We start from the raw sequence: 23642 nt of genomic DNA, 5'->3' as shown, positions 1-23642 counted from the left end.
AAAGAGACTGACCTAGCCCAGGCTGGAGAAGGCAAAGATGGTGTAATCCTCAAGAGGAGAAATTATCAGTAGGGCTTGCATGGCTCCCAATAGGACAGCTGAGTCTGGGAGCTGGGAAATGGAGTACCAGGCCTTCAGGACATGTAGAAGGTTAAGGAGGTTCTGTCTGATCAGCTGGGGACAATTCTGATTCCTGTCTACACACAGAAATGCCATCCTGCATGGTATCTCCCACGCCTACAGCTCCTGCCCTGAATTGTGTTGGCCACACAATCCTTTACCAATAAGAAAACATATATATTTGATCTCCACACTCACATAGTCCAAGCAGCACTCAGCATCTTTCTCTAACATCAGCCAATGACTCTTTCTAGAAAATATCCTGGTAGCATCTCTGTGTTACATCTTTTCTTTACTTTTTATTTCCAATCCATCCTTTCTAGTCAACGCAAGGTATGCTTTCTTCAAATGGGGTCTGAAATTTGCCAGTGCTTTTCATCTTCATAGTTTACCAACTGGTCCAGGGCCTCATGCCTAGAAGGCAGTCCTAGGCATCAGGAAGAGCATGGGCTCCAGGATGGAGTGAACCAGTCTCCGTCACCTTATTCCCTGTGTGACCTTTGTTGAGAGGCTTCGTTCTTTGAGGCTGCTTACTCATCTGAAAAATCCATCTACAAGTCCCACTGTGCAGGGTTATAGAAAATGATACAACATTTGCAAAAATACCTCATGGGCAACATTTAGCAGTCTTTCTGAACATAATGTGGTTAGACCAGCTTGGGATTCAGTAACCCTCAGGGAATTCCTCCTCATCAAGCACAAGCTGTTCGCTACTGGAATGCCTCCCTGGTCTCTTCATGGCATCTTTGTGGTCTATAACTCTGCTCAGGTGGAGCCAGAATCCCCACTCAGATTTAGGTCATCCTGGAGCCTGAAGCCTGCACACAGTGTGGTTGCTGGTTCTCCTCACCATCATACCAATCTGCTTGTTGTTTAATGATCATCTCAGGTGTGAGCTTTTCTAAGGACACTTTCTTGTCTCCTCTGGATTATATTGATCTCTCCTGTCTCTGTGAATTTTTTTAAAACATACATTTATATAGCAGTTACTATGTGCCAGGTTCTATTCTGCTTTTAAAAAATTACTGTTGTCATCATCCCCATTTTACAGGTGGGGGCACAAAGGCACAGAAAGTAATTTTCCCAGAGTCTCCCAAGGAACTGGTAGCAGAACCAGGATTTGGCCCCACACAGTCTGGCCACAGGCCCCAGCCCGAACCACTATACTCCACACATAGCCCATATGTTCTCAGAGCTTGCCATTTAGTTCTTCTTCAGGAGCTTTCGAGGTGAGCTCTTTGAAGGAGAAAGTTACTTCTAATATGAAGATTTTAAGGGATTGACCCAGATAACAACATAGGAGGGTCCTGAGACCCCCTGCGCCACAAATTTACTGAATGCACAGCTACACATGAAGCAATTTCCTGTGAAAAAAATCCAGAAACTACCAGTGCAAAAGCTTGGAAAACAGTTTCTCCATCAATCCCACCCCCAGCATAGCACCATAAAGTCAGGAAGGAATTCCCAACTCCCAGTTTCTCCCTGTAGAGTGAAGGGTTTGGACCTCACATTTAATACCCCAACATTTTTTTTCTTCTTTTTTTTTAATAATAATATTTTTTATTATATTATGTTAGTCACCATACAGTACATCCCTAGTTTTTGAGGTAATGTTCCATGATTCATTACTTGCGTATAACACCCAGTGCACCATGCAATACATGCCCTCCTTAATACCCATCACCAGCCTACCCCATCCCCCCCCCACCAAAGCCCTCAGTTTGTTTCCCAGAGTCCACAGTCTCTCATGGTTACCCCAACTTTTAAGGCTCACCTGAGGAATGGACCTCCAAAACACCTCGCTGTGAAATCCAATGGGTCTTGCATCATCAAGACTATGGAAAATGAAAAAGAGGTTATTAATGGGTGTGGGAACATTTGTTGCAGCTATCCCCCATGGCTTAGTGCAAAGGGAGCAGACAGAAATACTCATATCACAGTATTTCCCTTCAAGGGATTCATCTGCATACTTTAAAAGCTGCTGACTGACGTAAAGGACCTATATTCTAGAAACTATAAATCACTCTTGAAAGACATTGAGGAAGACATAAAAAGATGGAAAGATATTCCATGCTCATGGATCGGAAGAATTAACATAGTTAAAATGTCCATGCTACCCAGAGCAATCTACACTTTCAATGCCATCCCGATCAAAACACCGATGACATTTTTCAAAGAACTGGAGCAAATAGTCCTTAAATTTGTATGGAAACAGAAAAGGCCCCGAATCTCCAAGGAACTGTTGAAAAGGAAAAGCAAAGCTGGTGCATCACAATGCCGGATTTCGAGCTGTACTACAAAGCTGTGATCACCAAGACAGCATGGTACTGGCACAAAAACAGACACATAGACCAATGGAACAGAATAGAGAGCCCAGAAATGGACCCTCAGCTCTTTGAGCAACTGATATTTGATAAAGCAGGAAAAAACATTCAGTGGAAAAAAGACAGTCTCTTCAATAAATGGTGCTGGGAAAATTGGACAGCTACATGCAAAAGAATGAAACTTGACCACTATCTCACACCATACACAAAAATAAACTCCAAACGGATGAAAGACCTCGATGTGAGACAGGAATCCATCAAAATTCTAGAGGAGAACATAGGCAGCAACCTCTACGACATCGGCCAAAGCAACCTTTTTCATGACACATCCCCAAAGGCAAGAGAAACAAAAGATAAAATGAATTTATGGGACTTCATCAAGATTAAAAGTTTCTGCACAGCCAAGGAAACAGTCAGAAAAACTAAGAGGCAGCCCACGGAATGGGAGAATAAAGGACTGGTATCCAAGATCTACAAAGAACTTCTCAAACTCAATACACAAGAAACAAATAAATCAAAAAAGGGGCAGAAGATATGAACAGACACTTTTCCAATGAAGACATACAAATGGCTAACAGACACATGAAAAAATGTTCAAAATCATTAGCCATCAAGGAAATTCAAATCAAAACCACACTGAGATACCACCTTATGCCAGTTAGAATGGCAAAAATAGACAAGGCAAGAAACAACAATTGTTGGAGAGGATGTGGAGAAAGGGGATCCCTCCTACATTGTTGGTGGGAATGCAAGTTGGTACAGCCACTCTGGAAAACAGTGTGGAGGTCCCTTAAAAAGTTAAAAATTGAGCTACCCTATGATCCAGCCATTGCACTACTGGGTGTTTACCCCAAAGATACAGACATAGTGAAGAGAAGGGCCATATGCACCCCAATGTTCATAGCAGCAATGTCCACAATAGCTAAATCGTGGAAGGAGCCGAGATGCCCTTCAACAGATGACTGGATTAAGAAGTTGTGGTCCATATATACAATGGAATATTACTCAGCTATCAGAAAGAACGAGTTCTCAACATTTGCTACAACATGGACGGCACTGGAGAAGATAATGCTAAGTGAAATAAGTCAAGCAGAGAAAGACAATTATCATATGATTTCTCTCATCTATGGAACATAAGAACTAGGATGATCAGTAGGGGAAGAAAGGGATAAAGAAAGGGGGGGTAATCAGAAGGCGGAATGAAACATGAGAGACTATGGACTATGAGAAACAAACTGAGGGCCTCACAGGGGAGGGGGCTGGGGGGATGGGATAGGCCGGTGATGGGTAGTAAGGAGGGCATGTATTGCATGGTGCACTGGGTGTTATACACAACTAATGAATCATCGAGCCTTACATCGGAAACCGGGGATGTACTGTATGGTGACTAACATAATATAATAAAAAATCATTATAAAATAAAAATAAATAAATAAATAAAATAAAAGCTGCTGACTGAGTCAAACTTCTAATTGTGCATACATCTAAGGGCTGGCTACTACTATCCTCCCCAGAGGCCAGGGAAGCTGGGGGACACTTTCCTTACTTCTTCACCCAGCCTGCTCCAAGATGCTAGTATCTCCCTGGAAGGAGCTTATACCCATGTCTGGCACCCCAGCTTTTGCAGCTACTGCCCCAAAGATTGGTCTCTGATCTTCTGGTTCTGACAGCTAATGGGGCTTTCACTCACAAGTTCCACTAACAGTACAGTTATTAATGAGTGTAGTATGAGCACCCTCCCCTGTCCTACAGCTATGCTTCCAACTCCTGTGCAGAGGAAGCAGCCCAAAACCTGCATCTCTCAATTACTCCCTACTTCCCAAGCTGCTTCTTGAGGGTCTGATTTCCAACCAGCTTGCATCTAGGTGCTAAATGGAATCCTCCCCTTTGGGACACTTACGGGATTGTACACTTTCAAGTACAGGGAGTCACTTAGAACAAAGAAGGAAGCTTGGAAAATCCCAAAGGTTTGAGAGACAACCAAGAGTTTGGGCTGAGCTGATGGATGAATCATATCAAGCATCTTTTCTGACCACAATGATATAGAACTAGAAATCATTACCAAAAACAAAAACAAAAACAAAAAAAAAAGAAAAGAAAAACTGGAAAAACATGAAGGCATATGGACTTAACAACATGCTAAGTAATCAATTGGTCAATGAAGAAACCAGAGAGGAAATTTAAAAATACCTTGGGACAAATGAAAATAGAAACACAACATTCCAAATCTATGGGACACAGCAAAAGCAGTTCTAAAAGGAATGTTTAGAGTAATACAGGTCTACCTCAAGAAGCAAGAAAAATCTCAAATAAGCATTCTAACCTTATACCTAAAGGCACTAGAAAAAGAAGAACAAAGCCCAAAGTTAGTAGAATGAATGAACTAATAAAGATGAGAATGGAAATAAATGAAATGAAACTAAAAATAACAATAGAAAAATCAATGAAACCAAGAATTGTTTCTTTAAAAAGATAAACAAAATTGATAGAACTCTAGCCAGACTCATCAAGAAAAATAGAGCCCAAGTAAATAAAATCAGAAGTAAAAAAAGAAGTTATAATCAATATCACAGAAATACAAAGGATTATAAGGAACTACTATAAACAATTATACATGAACACATTAAAAAAATACAACCTCCACAAAATAACAAAAATTTGCCAAAAAAAACTATTAGAACTTATAAATGAATTCAATAAACTTCCAGGGTAAAAATTAATATACAGAAATCTGTTACATTTCTTTTTTTTATAATTTTTTTATTATATTATGTTAGTCACCATACAGTACATCCCTGGCTTTCGATGTAAGGTTCCATGATTCATTAGTTGCATATAACACCCAGTGCACCATACAATACGTGCCCTCCTTACTACCCATCACTAGCCTATCCCATTCCCCCACCCCTGCCCCTCTGAAGCCCTCAGTTTGTTTGCCAGAGTCCATAGTCTCTCATGCTTCATTCCGCCTTCTGATTACCCCCCCTTTCTTTATCCCTTTCTTCTCCTACCAATCTTCCTACTTCTTATGTTCCATAAATGAGTGAAACCATATGATAATTGCCTTTCTTTGCTTGACTTATTTCACTCAGCGTTATCTCCTCCAGTCCTGTCCATGTTGTAGCAAATGTTGAGAAATTTTTTTTCATGGGTGAGTAATATTCCATTGTATGTATGGACCACATCTTCTTAATCCAGTCATCTGTTCAAGGGCATCTCGTCTCCTTCCACAATTTGGCTATTGTGGACAAAGCTGCTATGAACATTGGGGTGCATATGGCCCTTCTATTCACTACGTCTGTATCTTTGGGGTAAATACCCAGTAGTGCAATGGCTGGATCACAGGGTAGCTCAATTTTTAACTTTTTAAGGGACCTCCACACTGTTTTCCAAAGTGGCTGTACCAACTTGCATTCCCACCAACAATGTAGGAGGGATCCCCTTTCTCCACATCCTCTCCAACAATTGTTGTTTCTTGCCTTGTCTATTTTTGCCATTCTAACTGGCGTAAGGTGGTATCTCAGTGTAGTTTTGATTTGAATTTCCCTGATGGCTAATGATTTTGAACATTTTTTCATGTGTCTGTTAGCCATTTGTATGTCTTCATTGGAAAAGTGTCTATTCATATCTTCTGCCCATTTTATGATTTGTTTATTTGTTTCTTGTGTATTGAGTTTGAGAAGTTCTTCGTAGATTTGGATACCAGTCCTTTATCTGTAGTGTCATTTGCAAATATATTCTCCCATTCCGTGGGCTGCCTCTTAGTTTTTCTGACGGTTTCCTTGGCTGTGCAGAAGTTTTTATCTTGATGAAGACCCACAAGTTCATTTTTTCTTTTGTTTCTCTTGCCTTTGGAGATGTGTCATGAAAAATGTTGCTGTGGCCGATGTCATAGAGGTTGCTGCCTATGCTCTCCTCTAGGATTTTGATGGATTCCTGTCTCACATCGAGGTCTTTCATCCATTTGGAGTTTATCTTTGTGTATGGTATGAGAGAGTGGTCAAGTTTCATTCTTTTGCATGTAGCTGTCCAATTTTCCCAGCACCATTTATTGAAGAGACTGTCTTTTTTCCACTGAATGTTTTTTCCTGCTTTATCAAAGATTAGTTTCCCAAAGAGCCGAGGGTCCATTTCTGGGTTCTCTATTCTGTTCCATTGGTCTATGTGTCTGTTTTTGTGCCAGTACCATGCTGTCGTGGTGATCACAGCTTTGTAGTACAGCTCGAAATCCGGCATTGTGATGCCACCAGCTTTCTTTTTCCTTTTCAACAATTCCTTGGTGATTCGTGGTCTTTTCTGGTTCCACACAAATTTAAGGGCTGTTTATTCCAGTTCTTTGAAAAATGTCATTGGTATTTTGATCGGGATGGCACTGAAAGTGTAGATTGCTCTGGGTAGCATGGACATTTTAACTATGTTAATTCTTCCCATCCATGAGCATGGAATATTTTTCCATCTTTTTGTGTCTTCTTCAATGTCTTTCAAGAGTGACTTGTAGTTTCTATTTGTAGAAACTTTTGTTTCTGTAGATCCTTTATGTCTCTGGTTAAGTTAATTCCAAGATAACATATGATTTTTGGTGCCATTGTAAATGGAATGGATTCCCTAATTTCTCTTTCTTCAGTCTCATTGTTCGTGTATAGAAATGCCACTGATTTCTGAGCATTGATTTTGTATCCCGCCAATTACTGAATTGCTCTATAACTTCTAGTAGTTTGGGGGTGGATCCTTTTGGGTTTTCCATATAGAGTATCATGTCATCTGCGAAGAGAGACAGTTTGACTTCTTTACTGATTTGGATACCTTTTATCCCTTTTTGTTGTCTGATTGCTGTTGCAAGGACTTCTAGTACTATGTGGAATAATAATGGTGAGAGTGGTCATCCTTGTCATGTTCTTGATCTTAAGGGAAAGGCTTCCAGTTTTTCCCCATTGAGAATGATATTTGCTGTAGGATCTTCATAGATGTTTTTTATGAGATTGAGGAATGTACCTCTATCCCTACACTCTGAAGGGTTTTCATCAGGAAAGGATGCTGTATTTTGTCATCTATTTCTGCATCTATTGAGAGGATCATATGATTCTTGGCTTTTTTCTTGTTGATATAATCTATCACACTGATAGATTTGTAAATGTTGAACCACCCTTGCATCCCAGGGATGAATCCCACTTGGTCATGATGGATAATCCTTTTAATGTACTGTTGGATCCAATTAGCTAGGATCTTGTTGAGAATTTTGGCATCCATATTCATTAGGAAATCGGTCTGTAATTCTCCTTTTTGATGGGGTCTTTGCTTGGTTTGGGGATCAAGGTAATATTGGCATCATAGAATGAGTTTGACAGCTTTCCTTCTGTTCCTATGTTTTGAAACAGCTTTAGGAGAATAGGTATTATTTCTTCTTTGAATGCTTGGTAGAATTCCTCAGGGAATCCATCAGGCCCTGGAGTTTTGTCTTTTGGAAGGTTTTTAATCACTGCTTCAATCTCTTCATAATTAATTGGTCTGTTTAAAAAATCAATTTCTTCCTGTTTCAGTCTTGGTAGTTTATAGGTTTCCAGGAAGGCCTCCATCTCTTCCGGGTTGCTTAATTTATTGGCATAAAGCTGTTGATAAAAGTTTCTAATAATCCTTCCAATTTCATTGGTGTTGGTTGTGACCTCTCCCTTTTCATTCATAATTTTATTAATTTGGGTCCTTTCTCTATTCCTTTGGATAAGTCTTGCCAGTGGCTTATCTATTTTATTTATTCTTTCAAAGAACCAGCTTCTAGTTCTGTTGATCTGCTCTACTATGCTCCTGGTTTCTAATTCATTGATCTCTGCTCTAATTTTGATCAACTGCTTTCTCCTGCGTGGTTTAGGCCTGTTCTTCTATTCCAGCTCCAGCTTCTTGAGGTGAGAATATAAAAACTGCATTTTAGATTTTTCTATTCTTTTGAGTGAGGCTTGGGTGGCTATGTATTTTCCCCTTAGGACTGCCTTTGCAGTGTCCCCTGTGGTGTTTTATGGGAGCATTTAGACCATTTACATTGAGAGTGATTATTGAGAGATATGATTTTAATGATGCCATGTTGCCGGTAAAGTCTTTGTTTCTATAGATTATGACTTTCTGTTCTGTATCACTCTTGGGGTCTTTTTACTTTTATATAACACCACTTAATATCTCCTGTAGGGCTGGTTTTGTGGTTATGAAATTGGTCAGTGACTGGCTATTCTGGAAGGTCTTTACCTCTCCATCAATTCTGAATGACAGGCTTGCTGGATAAAGGATCCTTGGCTGCATGTTTTTCTCTGAAAGAGCTTTAAAAATGCCCCCCCCCAACCCTTTCTCTCGTTCCAGGTCTGTCTAGTCAGGTTTGACGTAATTCTGATACCTTTGCCTTGGTATGTGAGATATTTCTTTGCCCTGGCCACTTTCAATAGTGTTCTTGGATCTAATATTTGCGAAATGCACTATGACATGACGTGGCGTAAGTTTGTCATGGTTGAGCTTGGGAGGGGTCCTCTGCCTCTTGGACATGAATGCTTGTTTCCTTTGCTAGATTAGGGAAGTTTTCAGCTACAATTTGTTCAAATATCTCTTCTAGACCTCTGTTCTTCTCCACCCTCTTGGGGATGCCGATGATTCTGACATTGGAACCTTTCATTGAGTCAGTCATCTCCCATAACCTACATTCTTGAGATTGGATTTTTTTGAGCCAAGTTTCTGTTTTAGCTTTCTCTTCTACCAACCCATCCTCCAATTCACTGATTCGTTCTTCTGCCTCATTCACCCTGGCCGTCAGAGCATCTAGGTTTGACTGCATTTGATTCATAGCATTTTTAATTTCTGCCAGATTCGCTCTCATTTCTGCCCTTAGAGATTCTATGTTCTCGTTAATACTTTCATTAATATTTTTTTCAAGTCTACACATCATCTTGACCATTGTTACTCTGAACTCCATTTCTGATAATTTGGTTATATCCATATCCATCAGTTCTGTGGCAGAGGCCACAGACTCATTGTCTTTTCTTTGCTGGGGGGGATTTCTCCTTCTCTTCATTCTGATGAGGAGAGGTTGTGGGGTTGTCCAGAGCCCAAATTATTGACCAGGACCCAGGCAGTGCACACTTGTTTTATAGGGACCTTAGGGATATGGGCTTCTTGATTTTTCAGCCTGCCTTCTGGGGGAGGGGCCTGCCATGCTGATACTCAGGCAACCCTGTTTGGGTAGGGTCTCCCTGTCCCCTGCGAGGGGCGATGGGGATGGGCGCACTGTGAGCCAGTACTTCCAGGCTTTTGTTCTCTGGCGGCTTTCCCTGGCGGTTTGCTGTGCCTCTTCTGAGAGTCAGAGCAGCAGTGACAGAATCCCAACCTCTGTCTCAGAACAGAGAGATCGCAGTCTGCTCTCCACTGAACTCTTCTGGCCACTTTAACTCCATTTCTGTTGGTGCTGCTAAACCCTACAGCGTCCTGTCCTTTGTGTTTCTAACACCGCCAGCCGCCAGCTGCCCCCGCATGCTCCAGAGCTCCGTTTCATTGTTTTCGTGCCCACTCCAGAGCTCTGGTTTTCAGACTGGTCGCGCGTGTTCCCTGGCTCACAGTCTCAGTCTGCTCTTGGCGGGTGCAGGTCTGCGAGTCAGCCCGCTCCCCAGTGCAGGTGGCTACCACTTCCTGGCGCCGAACGCAGCGGCTCCTTTCCCCTTCCGTTTATCTTCCAATATCTGTGCATGGATTCACGGCTTCTCGCTTTATACCTCAATACTCAGTGCTGGAGATGTTCGTTTGTAGAGCTCCAGATGTATCTTCCTGCATCTCAGGTTGATTCCGTGGGTGTTCAGGATGGTCTGGTACCTATCCAACTCGACTCAGGGGACTGGCTGAAAAAGGGGTCCCCTACTCCTCCGCCATATAACTCCTTGCTCCATCTGTTACATTTCTTTACACTAATAGCAAACTATCAGGGAAAAAAATAAGAAAACAATCCCATTTATAGTGGCATCAAAAAGAAAAAAATTAAAAATATATTTTTTAATTTAAATTGTGTATACCATATCCATATATCTGAAAGATATTGTGTTCATGAACTAAAAGAATTGATATTTTTAAATGTCCATACTTCCCAAAGTAATCTACACAGACCTGGAACAAATAATTCTAAAATGTGTATGGAATCACAAAAGACCCCAAAATAGCCAAAGCCATCTTGAGAAAAAAGACCAAAGATGGAGATATCATGTTCCATATTTCAAACTATACTGCAAAGCTATAATAACGAAAACAATATGGTACTGGCACAAAAGCAAACACATAGATCAATGGAACAGAATAGTGAATCTAGAAATAAGCCCACACCCATATTGTCAATTAATCTATGACTGAAAAAGGCCAGAATATACAGTGGAGAAAAGACAATCTCTTCAACTAATGGTATTGGAAAAACTGGACAATTACATGCAAAAGAATAAAAACTGGACCACTTCCTTACATCATACCCCCCCCAAAAAAAAGAAAGAAAGAAAGAAAAAAACAAAACAAAACATACATGAAATGGATTAAAGAACTAAATGTAGGACCTGAAACCATAAAACTCCTAAAAGAAAACATAAGCAGTAAACTCTTAGACATTCATCTCAGCCACGTTTTTTTTTTTTTTTTTGGATCTCTTTCCTCAGGCAAAGGCAACAAAAGCAAAAACATATATATAAACGGAACTACATTCATTTAAAAAGGAAACCATCAACAAAAGGAAAAAGTAATGTGCTGAATGGGAGAAGATATTTGCATATGACATATCTGAAAGGGGTTAATATCCAAAATATATAAAGAACTCATACAACACAACACCAAAAAAACAAACAATCCAATTTAAAAACGAGTACAGATCTGGACAGATATTTTTCAATTAAAGATATACTGATGGCCAGCAAGCACATGAACAAATGCTCAAACATCACTATTCATCAGGGAAATGAAAATCAAACTCACAATGAGATATTACACTCACATTTGTCAAAACATCTATTATCAAAAAGACAAGACATAACAAGTGTTGGCAAGGATGTAGAGAAGAGGAAATACATGTGCCCTGTTAATGAAAATAAAAGTTGGTGTGGCCACTATAGAAAACAGTATGAAAATTCCTCAAGAAATTAAAAACAGAAATATTATACAATAGAGCAATTTCACTTCTGGGTATTTACCCAAAGAAAAGAAAAACATGAATTCAAAAAGATATATGCACTCCTGTGTTCATTGAAGCAATATTCACAATGGTCAATATATGGAAACAATGTCTGTCCATTGATAGATGAATGGGGTAAGATGTGGTATATGAACACATACACATACACACAGACACACACACACAATGGAATATTACTCAGTCATAAAAAAGAATAAAATCCTCCCATTTGCTACAGTATGGATGGATCTGGAGGGTAATATGCTGATATAAGTCAGACAGAGACAAGAAAAATACCATATGATTTTACTTACACGTAGAATCTAAAAAACAAAACAAATGAACAAACAAACACTCTTAAATACAGGAAACAAACTGGTGATTGCTGAGGAAAGAGGCATGGGAGATGGGCAAAACACATCAAGGGGATTCAGAGGTACAAATTTCCAGTTATAAAACAAATATGTCATGCTGATGAAAAGTACAACCCTGAGAATATATAGTCAATAATATATAGTCAATAATATTGACTATATAACACTGGTGAATTCAACCAAACACTTAAAGAATTAATACCAATCCTTTTCAAATTCTTCCAAAATAGAAGAGAGGAAAAATTTATAAACTCACTTTATGAGCCCACTATTACCCTGACACTAAAACCAGACAAGGACACTACAGAAAATTGCAGGCCAATATGCCTGATAAACATAGACACAAAAATCCCCAACAGAATATTAGCAAACCAAATTTAACACGTTAAAAGGATCATATGCACAATCAAGTGGAATTTATTTTAGGGAGGCAAGCATGGTTCAATTCAACATACACAAATCAATCAATATGATAATTCACATTAACATAATAAAGGGTAAAAATCATATGATCTCAACATATGCATAGAAAGCACTTAACAAAATTCAACATTCTTTCATAATAAAAACCCTCGACAAACTGGATATAGAAGGAAAGTACCTCAACATAATAGATAAGTTATGAGAAGCCCATAGCTAACATCATACTGAAAGGTGATATATGTAGACAACTATAAAGATGCTACCAAAAAAGTTATACCATATAAATGAATTCAGTACAGTTGTATGATACAGGATCAATATACAAAAAATAGTAGCATTTTTATACACTAACAATAAACTATCAGAAAGAGAAATTAAGAAAATAATCCCACTTACAATAGCATAAAAAAAAAGAATAAACTACTTAAGAATAAATTTAACCAAGGAGAGGAAAGACCTGTATACTGAAAACTGTAAAACCCTGATGAAAGAAATTGAAAAAGACACAAATAAATGGAAACATATTCCATACTCATTGATTGGAAGAATTAATATTTTTAAAATATCTATACCACCCAAAGCAATCTACATAAACAGTGAAATCCTTATCAAAATCCCAACAGCATTTTTCACAAACTAGAACAATCCTAAAATTTTTGTAGAGCCACAAAGACTCTGAATAGCCAAAGCAATCTTCAGAAATAAGAACAAAGCTGGAGGTATCATGTTCCCTGATTTCAAGCTATATTACAAAGCTATAGTAGTCAAAACTATATGGTATTGGCATAACAACAGACATATAGATCAGTGAAAGAGAATAGAGTACAGAAATAAACCAGTGCAATCAAAATCAACTAATTTGTAACAACAGAGGCAAAAATATGCAATGGACAAAGGATAGTCTCTTCAATAAATGGTGTTGGGAAAACTGGACAGCTACATGCAAAACAATGAAACAGGACCCCTATCTCATATCACATACAAAAATCACCTCAAAATGGGTTAAAGGCTTGAACATAAGACTTGAAACCATAAAACTAGAAGAAAACAGGTGATAAACTTCTTAACACTGGTCTTGGCAGTGATTTTGAATTTGACACCAAAAGCAAAAGCAACACAAGCAAAAATAAACAACTGGGTATACTCCAAACTAAAAAACTTCTGCTCAGAAAAAGAAACCATCAACAAAATGAAAAGGCAACCTCTGGAATGGGAAAACATACTGCAAACCATATATCTGATTAGGAATTAATATTCAAAATACACAAGAAATGCATACAACTTAATAGCAAATAAATAAACAAACAAACTAACTAATAACCCAAGTAAAAAATAGGCAAATGCCCTGAATAGGCATCCCCCCCCCAAAAAAGCATACAAATGGCCAACAGGTACATGAAAAGGTGCTAAATATCACTAATCATTAGAGACCTATAAATCGAAACCACAATGAACTATCACCTCACACATGTCAAAATGGCTAATTTCAAAAAAACAAGAGATAGCAAGCGCTGGTAATGATACGGAGAAAAGGGAACGCTCATGCCCTGTCAGTGGTGTAGCCACCATGGAAAACTGTGTGGAGTTTCCTCAAGAAATTAAAAATAGGATGACCCAGCAATCTTACTTCTATTTATATCCAAAGGAAACAAAACTATTACATCAAAGAGGTATCTGTACTCCCATGATCTTTGAAACATTGTTCACAATAGCCAAGGTATGGAAACAACATAAACGCCCATGGGTGGATGAATGAAAGCAATGTGTTCTATATATCCAATTGAATATTATTCAGCCACAAAAAAGGAAATTCTGCCATTTGAGACAACATGGATGGACCTTAAAGGCATTATGGTAAGTGAAATAAGCCAAACAGAGAAATACAAACACTGCATGGTACCATTTATACATGTAATGTAAAGAGGAAGGAAGGAAGGAAGGAAGGAAGGAAGGAAGGAAGGAGAGGAGGGAGGGAGGGAGGGAGGAAGGAAGGAAAGAAGGAAGGAAAGAAGGAAAGAAAAAGAAAGGAAAAATCAAATTCATAGAAATAGAGAGTAGAAAAGTAACTGGGAGGTGTGGAAAATAGGGAGCGTTTGGTAAAGGGGTACAAAGTTTCGGTTATGAGTAAGTTTTGAAGGTCTAACGTGTAGCATGGTGATTATAGTCGATAACATTATATTGTATACTTAAAATTTGCTGAGAGTAGAATTTAAATGTTCCCATCAAAAAAAGGGGAGAGGAGTAAATATGTGAAGTGATTGATGTTTTAATTAACTTTATGAAGGGAATCATCTCACAATGTACATGTATATCAAATCACCATGTTGTACACTTTTTCTGACAGTTTTGTCAATTCCTCCACAGTAAAAGCTAAGAAGAAGAAGAAGAAGAAGAAGGAGAAGGAGAAGGAGAAGGAGAAGGAGAAGGAGAAGGAGAAGGAGAAGAAGAAGAAAGAAGCAGCAGCACCCTTTTATATTTCTTAGGTAAACCCTACTGTTCATGTGATCATAGCAAATAAAAAGAGACAAAGCATTTATTGTGTCTCACTGGGCAACAGACATAGATCTAAATGTTTTACATGTATTAATTAATGTACTTTATCCTCACAGCCTGAGGAGGTTGGTGTTGTCAATTCATTTATAGAGTATGAAACAAGGACTTCCTATCCTTCTCCAGGCAGTGGCATCTTGTAATGTCAAAAAACAGAACGAAGCCAGCTAGTCTGAGTTCAGACTTCACAGAGAAAGCCCACGTTCTCCCAAGAGAGTTGTCAGGCCTTTAATGTGGAACATGTCTCCTTCGAAGTCACACCTTCATTTCAGATGCCCCTAATGGGAAACTTGGCATTTCTCCAACCTTCACAAAACCAGTTTGTGTGTTGTGTTTGTGTTGTGTGTTGTGTTTTTTAAAGCAAAGTAGAAACAGGGTGAGTTTTTATTATTATGTATATATGTGTCCTGTGTAATAATTTTTCAGTTGTGAACTACTGGTAGGATCCAACTACCTAGCTTGTGGCTTATACATTACGCTAACTGCAAGAAAGCAGAGATATTTAAGAGAGAGAGAGTTTTTTTTTTTTTCCTGGCAAAGCTTCTTGTTTGTATATGAGGAAGTTACTCATGCTTCAAATATTTAGAATTTAATATTTAATTAAAAGTTACTATTTGGGCAATTCTAGGGACAGAAAATCAAACACATTCAGAAACTGCCCAATAATTATATGTGTGATCTTATTTTAAGTACAAGGTGTTGGTGTTATTCTTATAATTTTTCCTGAACATTCCTTATGTTTGACCAATGAGAGAAGCAGAAAGAGCTCTGGACATAGAATGGGCTGACTCAGGTCTATCCTGACCTCACCCCAAGTGTGCATTGGGAGGAAGCATCCGAACTTCTTGGGACTGTTGCCCTTTGGTCAAATAGTAGGGTAGGTGAGCCAAAGTAATTTTCTTCTACGTGTAGAGTTCTTGCCACAGACAACTGAAAAGTTGGATATCAGAACACTTTATGTCCTGGCTTTATTCCTCCACTTTCAGTTCACCCTTGCTAAGGGCAAAGAGTCTTCCCCATGGGACATACAAGGTTAACAATGATGCAAAAGAAGAAATTTAAACCTCAGTGACCTAGAGATACATCCTCACATCCCCCAAAGTTCTTTAATATCCCCAAGCCTAAAAGATGGGCCCCGGAAGATCTATGTAGGCTTGCTATCTCTGCAGACACACATAACACAGCCCTGTCCTGTGTGGGTCATAGACATTGGCAACAGGCCAGGAACATGTCTGCATCTTTCAGGAGAGTGAGAAGGAAGTCTGAAGGCACAATCACGAGCCCCTTGGCCCTCGGGACAGAGTGGGAGGCATTTACTACATGGAAAAGCAGGGAAACAAGTTGATCTTACAGCAAGCCCCACATTCCACACCATCTCCATTCAAAACACAGTACAGTAAAATTGATGTAGATAATGACAACGTGGGATGGAACGAAACTGATGAATTATGTCCTGGAAATTTTGCTTAAGAAGGCAGGAAATTGGATAGTATATTTCAAAAAGATTGTCACCAAAAATGTATTCAAATTTAAATTTTGTTATATAAAGCATTAAGCTCTCCACCATCCAAAGAAGTCACTTTCCTAGAAGAGTTTATTTATTATGATTCTGGATAACTGGCATTTTGGGGAACACCTCTCCATTTTTTGTACAATGAGAAATAACTGAATAAATTCCAAGTATGATTTTTCCATGTACCTCAAAATTTGCTTGTCATTCCTCAGATTTTTCAAAGTGGATTTAAGTTCCCAAAAATAGGCTAGAGTCAACATTTATTGAATGTCTACCATGTGCCCGGTCTGTGCTAAACTTTTTATAAGAATTATCTCAGCCCTCAGAACTACACCATGGTGGGGGGGTTGGGGGTATCAGTATTGCTTCCAGGTGATTCATGAAGAAACTGAGGCTTGCAACATTAATTAAGTGATCCAAAACCAAACAAGGACCATGTCAGGATCCAAAGCCATGTCCATCTGGCTCCAGAACCAAGTATTCAACTGCTAGGGGGAGGTGTGGAAGACAGGAAAACAAAGCACAGGGCTTACATAACTGATAAAAGAATTGGCTCTGATGAGAAAGGCAAGTTGGCTACATTACTAAATCCCAAGCCATTTTTCCTCAAATGTATTTAGACATCCATTTAAGGCAGTGTTAAGAGCAGACATTGTAACCTGAGTCTGATTCTAGCAATAGTTTTGGGTCCTTTCAGTAAAGAAAAGCATTTTTCAGAAGAAGAGACTCCTCTCATTGGGTCCTAAAATCAGAAAATAGACAGCAAGGAAAAGCAAGAAGCACTCCTTCTTAGCGATAATCTGGTTTATCTCACTTTAGGTCTTCTGATAAGTCAGATGGAGAGCCCATGAATGCCCCGACAAACCAGCAGTTTCAGCAGGCAGAATCCAGGCCCTGAGTTTCCATGGGAGGAGACTGTGGCAACTCTCTTGGCAGACAGAAGTCACCACATCAATGAGAAATGCTCAAACTCAGCTTGTAGCCCAGAGACGTCAGGTTGGAGAAGTCTCGGTGTTCAGGTCGGGTGTCTCCCAGAGGTCTTAGTGGTGGGCTTTGGCAAGCTTGGGCATCAACCACTGTGGATGAGTCCATAGCCATTCCCACGAGCAGTTGCTCTCAGGAGGGGAGAAAACACAGAAGGCATGGGTGCTGCCAGGAACATAAACCACTTTTGTCAGACCTCTCCAAACACCACTCCGTAGCAGTCTGGAACTCCCCTATGAATGTGCAATTCTCAGCCTGAGATGCTGTTCCCTTAGGAATTTAAGTCTGGCTCTCAGCTTCTTCTAGTCTTTGTTTGTTTCTGAAAAGGAAGGAGAAAAAGACAAGGAGGGAAAGATGCCTGAGTGGCTCAGTCAGTTAAGCATCTGACTCTTGATTTTGGCTCAGGTCATGATCTCAGGGTTGTGAGTTCGAGCCCGACATCCAGGTCTGTGCTGAATGTAGAACCTGCTTAAGATTCTCTCTCTCCCTCTGCCCCTCCACTGCCACCCCCCCACCACCACTCATGCACTCTCTCTTTCTAAAAAATAAAATAAAATAAAATAAAATAAAATAAAATAAAATAAAATAAGGCAGGGAAGGAGTTGAAAGAGAGGCATTGTTTGGCCTCTTTTCTTTAGTTCCTCATCCCATGAAACTCATTATTTCACTGCTAAACTAATGATGATCCAGACAGAAAGTCCTGGGGAGGCATCAGAGGGAGCCCACAGCACCCTCAGGGGGCCCCCAGACCCAGGTCCTCCATCTTTCTCCAAGGCATGTGCAGAGACAGCCCACCCACTAACATTTATGAGGCTTACTTAGACTGAGGGGCCTGAGCAACAATACTGAAGTTCAATGGAGGTAAAGGCAGAAGCGAACTGGATGCACTTTGGAGTCCCAGCACCCTCGGGCAACACTGAAGCCATGGATGCCCAAGCGCTGTCCAGGAGATGAGGGCCTTGCCTGGAGCTCTATGCCAGAGTCACTAGCATTGAATTGTTCACAAAGGAGCTGGGATGGCTTTCCAACACCACCTGGTTCAGGCAGATAAGATCTGAGTGGAGACAAGAGCACCAGCCTCCCAGACTTCTGGTGTACTGCTGTTCCCACTAACCCCATACTATATTTAGTGGGGAGCAGTTCCTTCTGCAACTCATCAGTAGTACCCTGATGTCTGGGGTTGCACAAGTGTTTGAACAATACTCATTTTCCCCTAGACTAGTGTATTTCTAATATTGGGTAACCCATATTGATATAGCCCCAGAGTCTTCTGCAGCCAAAATGGAGCCAAGTCCAGAAAGGTATTCATCTCAGAAGAAATGGCTGAGTGTTGTTCTAGCACATAGAATGTCATCTCTTCTCACTATAGATTTATTAATATTTATCCTTATAATCTAATAGTAACCTTACCTGCATGAAAAATTTTGAGCTGACCCAACAAATTCTCAACAACTATATTAGTAAAAGCTTATTTTTCGCCAATCCAGAAAGAAAAACATTGGAATATTGAATAGACATACTAAGATTCAGTATTTTTTTAAGTTCTAACATTGATAATTTTTTAGCTGTCTGAAAAGAGAAACTGGTGTACTGGTAGAGAAAACACTTCTCCAGAAATGATCAACAAAAAGCTGGCTTACTTTGTTATGGAGAAAATTAATCCGTTAATTCCACTAGTCTCCGTCACCTTCATTTATTTATTTTTTTAAAGATTTTATTTATTTATTTGACACAGAGAGAGAAAGAGAGAGCACAAACAGCGGAGTGGCAGGCAAAGGGAGAAGCAGGCTTCCCACTGAGCAGAGAGCCTGATGCAGGGCTGGATCTCAGGATCCTGGGATCATGATCTGAGCGAAAGCCAGCTACTTAACCGGCTGAGCCACCCAGGTGCACCTACAGCACCTTCCATTTAGAGAAGAGTATGGCGTCTCTAACACCCTGCCAGGTCCAGGATAAGGACCAGAGAAACACAGAGAGAGTTATGGATCCAGCCTCAGGGAGCTCAGGCTAAAGGAGGAGCTGGCAAAATAACTCCTAGATTTCCTTCCATTTAAAATTCCATTGTTTGGCAATTAATGATACTGATAAGAAACATGTCTCTCTCACTATCTGATATTCCTCCAACCGTAACATGAAATTACTGATGCCACATTTCCTTCTGTCCTTCGTTAGCTTGAATCTGTTGTGGGTTTTCTAGTACAAGGTAACTGGGGTGCCCAAGAGAATATCTAGCTGTAAACCAGGGTCGCCTGCCTCCTAAAATCTCCATAAGATTGATTGGTATCTAACTCCATGTTTTGTGCATGGCTGATGGCTTCAGTAAGATTTTAGAGAATCCCTCCCCAGAGACTGCTTGCTTATATTCCTCTGCCCTCTGGCTCCAGTGAGTGTGAACTTTTTAGTGACCACCTTACTGTGGGGCTCCGTCCTTTTCTTTAATTAGTGCCTGTCAGATAAAAACCAAAGATATATCCAGATGAGGAGGGGAGGAAGTCATATCGCATGAGGGTCAACACAATAAAATTCTGCGTTGGAGACTCCTATTGCTGAAGGCCCGCTGCACACATGCACCCTGGTTATGGTCCCTCTGCCAGCATCAGCCCATCTCCCTTTGTCCTCTGGCAAATCTTCCTTGTGCCCAGGAGTGAAAAGTAGTTTGGTTATCTCATCTCAACTTTGCTAAACAGCTATTCCTTCATCAGATATTTACTGAATACTTATTCTAGGTAGGCCCTGCTCTGTGTTCTGAGGGTCCAGATGGAACCATGTGCTCACCCTTCATGGTGCTTTGTCTTCCAGCAGTGGGAGACAAGCAGCACACAAGCAGACGGCATACAAGAGAGCCATGAAGGCAGAGTAGGGAAGTGAGACAGAGGAGGCTCATTGAGTTTGCCAGGACTAAGGGTTTCTATTTTGTTTCAGGTGGTCCTGGAAGGCTGTGCTGAGAAGAAGACATTTGAGCAGAGACCAGAAAGAGCACAACTATCTGGAGGAAGAACATTCCAGATGGAAGGAGTAGCAAGTGTAAAACACTGGGGCAGGAACAGCGGCAAGAGGAAAAGACAGTGTGGTTCGGCAGAAGAAGGGAAGAAGAAAGTGATGGAAGATGAAGTCAAAAAGGCCAAATCATGCAAGTCATACAGGTCAAGCGAAGACTTCAGCTGTGCTCAACGTTGACAGCTGACCACCGCAAACGACTTAATCTAATTTCTGCTTTATGAGCCTACTTTGGATACCTGCGGAAAATAGCCCAAGGGAGCTATGGAGGAGGCAGAGACCAGGACAGTGGCCTCATGGGGCCTGGTGAGAAACGAGGATGGCTCAGGCAACCAGGCAGAGTGGGCAGCAGTGAGAAGGCACTGGTTTCTGGATGTATCTTGAATGTGTGACGAACTGGATGTGTGGCGTGAGAGGAAGAGATGAGTCAGGCATGACTTCAGCATTGGGCAGCCACAGCCTCACCCTCCTTCCCCAGGAGGCTTATCAAGGTAGCTGTCCAAACAAGGACAGTTGTCTCTGTAGGAGGAATTTGGAGAAGAGCGGCTCCTGTAACAAGTGTCCCACCCACTGTATGTCCATGGGCTCCTTTCTCCTCTCCCTGAGGAGGTGGAGGGGGTTGAACCGTCCTCTGGCAGGAAGACAGTCAAAGGGAACTTTTCCTAGAATTGTGAGTAACAGAACACTGCTAAAAATGAGGCTTGACTTTACAGGGCACATACTGGAAATGAAGGCTATTAATAGGTTCCTGCAGGACTGCTGCCACACTGAAAAAGGCCACGCAAGGCAGCATTCACAGGAGGTGAGAAAGCCCCAGGGCTCCTAGGCAAGACAGGAAGAGAAAACCATTTCATAGACATGCCTTTGGAATGCAAGAAAGGTCAGCAATCACTTCCCACCACCCCTATCGATGGCCAAACAGAGCTAAGAGCTAGTGTATGACTATTTGACCTAAACATAAAACTGAAAGCTATGGAAGAAGCCAAGAAAAAAGAATCCACTATGGTTTACCGGAGACAGTAAAAAGTAATTAATTTTTAAAGGACCAACAGGACACATACCCATGAACGTTAAAACTAGTACAATTTTTCACTTAAATTAATAACTGGTAACCAGTCAACCTCACCCTAATAGAGGGTTGTGACCTAGACTCTCCAGGCTCAAATCCTGGATAAGGAGCAAAGATGCTGAGTTGGATGCTTTCTGGTCCAGTTCTGTCTTTGCACAAATAGATAATAGAATGGGTGCTTCGGTTCCCTTCAACATTTGCTAACACCTAGTATGTACAAGGCACTCGATGAGCCATGCTCACGTGGGACTACATCTGTGAACCCAATATGCTATTAGGACAAAGACAAAATCATGCAGCAGGAATGAAAGTGGTTGAAAAACAGCCCATTTCTCTCAAGCAGCAAAGTAAAAAAACAAAACGAAATGAAACTGAATTCCCATTGTGTGCCTTTTTTCCTAGCCAGTGCCCTGAAGAACTATAGATACCCAATGACACTGCCTCAGTATAGTAAAGAGAACACAGCTTTGTAATCTTAGATATTTTATTTTGAATTCAAATATACCTGCTGCTAGGTGACCTTTGAGAAACTGACCTAATGTTTTTGAGCCTCAGTTTCCTCATCAGTGAAATGGGCATAAATTACTCATGCCACAGAGTTGTGGGAATCAAACGGGATAACACGCAAAGGGACTGGCCTCAGTGCGTTGCTGCAAATGTTAGTTTGCCTTCCCGGTTGCTAATGGAAGAGGAAAACAAAGAAGTTAAGCCAAGGGAACTTACATAGCCTGGGAATCCAGAAGGAAACCGTTGCAGTAGGCATATTTTCCAAATTGTGTCACTGGACACTGATCACACACTGAGTATAGCTGCAAGAAATGGAGCTCTACTTCTTTGTCCCCTACCAGAATGCCCTCTCTGCCAATGCAATAATTGCAGTAATTCTGTTCAGAATTTGTCCAGTTTGCAAATGAGCATAAATTACCTTTTTCTTGTTTTCCTTAATCTTGTAGATTTGTCATGTTTTCATCAGAATTTAGAGGACCCCTGAGCTGGCTGGAAGGCATTCTTTGGATGCCAAGACTCAGGAAACCCCATGAGGTAGTTTGTCTCCTTCATCTGCCTCTCGATTTCACCTGTGGGTCACACAAAACCAGAAACCCCTCAACTAGAAACAGAGTCTGTGACTGAATCAACACATTTTTTTAACCTCTTGGAAGAGATTTGGGAGGAATCTAAGTGTCATTGTAAAATCCACAAAATCCCAAACCCACTGAGCGAGCAACAGATGAGGGAAATTGTTCCACATCCTGTCTGGAGGAAATGAACAGGACCGGGAGGAAGAATGTGCGCATGGTGCGAAAGCTCGGCTTTGATTCCTGATGCTGAACATCTGCCACGTTTTTGTGTGGAGCTACCAGCTCAAGCAGACAGGAGGACCCTACGTTCAGAAGACTCCAAGTGCAAACTGGAGCTGTCCCCTCAGCAGCTGTGGGAACGTGGACAGGAAGCAAGGGACCCTGGAAGAGACAGTGTAGGAGTACATCCTGTGGGGATAGATAAAAAGTAACAGCCAGGCTGTGGGAAACTCTTCCAAGCAAACACGTGAGCTCAAGAATTTCCTGAGCCAAAGATCTGACTCCAGTTATTTGTTGTATCTGTTTATTTGTTTTCCAAGTGATTCTCCATAATTCTGACAAAGTGAAAGAAGACACAAATCTAAAACACGTACAATTGTGTTTTTTAAGCTTTAGCTCACAGAGCCCTCACGCAATACTGGACAGAGGGTGCCAGTCTGAATTCAGGACTTGCCACAGGGCAGGGGCGGGGCTGTCTGGTAGGGCCCTCCCGATGGCAGAGGAAGCTGGTCAGCAGGCACTCCCGCGGGTCCGGGGGGCCTTTCCTACTGCATCAGCCTACTCTGGGCCAGTGAAGAAGAGTTCTCTCAGAATCACATAACCAGGAAGCAATTTATCATCATCAGGCGCCTTATCAGAGTCTGGCATTCTTCTGAATTTCCAAGAAAACTGCTTCATAATTTTTACCAAGACTTATAATTCATCCATCTAATCTTGCATTTTAGAATTTTAAGCAATAAAGTACATGTTGGGTAAAATTATGTTTCCAGTACCTTTTAGAGGCAGAGACTTACTTTTTAATCCTTTTAAGATAATAGCCGAAT

This window comes from Ursus maritimus, unplaced genomic scaffold (assembly GCF_017311325.1).
Source record: "Ursus maritimus isolate PB19 unplaced genomic scaffold, ASM1731132v1 scaffold_9, whole genome shotgun sequence".
Lineage (NCBI taxonomy): Eukaryota > Metazoa > Chordata > Mammalia > Carnivora > Ursidae > Ursus > Ursus maritimus.
Note: the sequence above shows the minus strand (reverse complement) of the source record.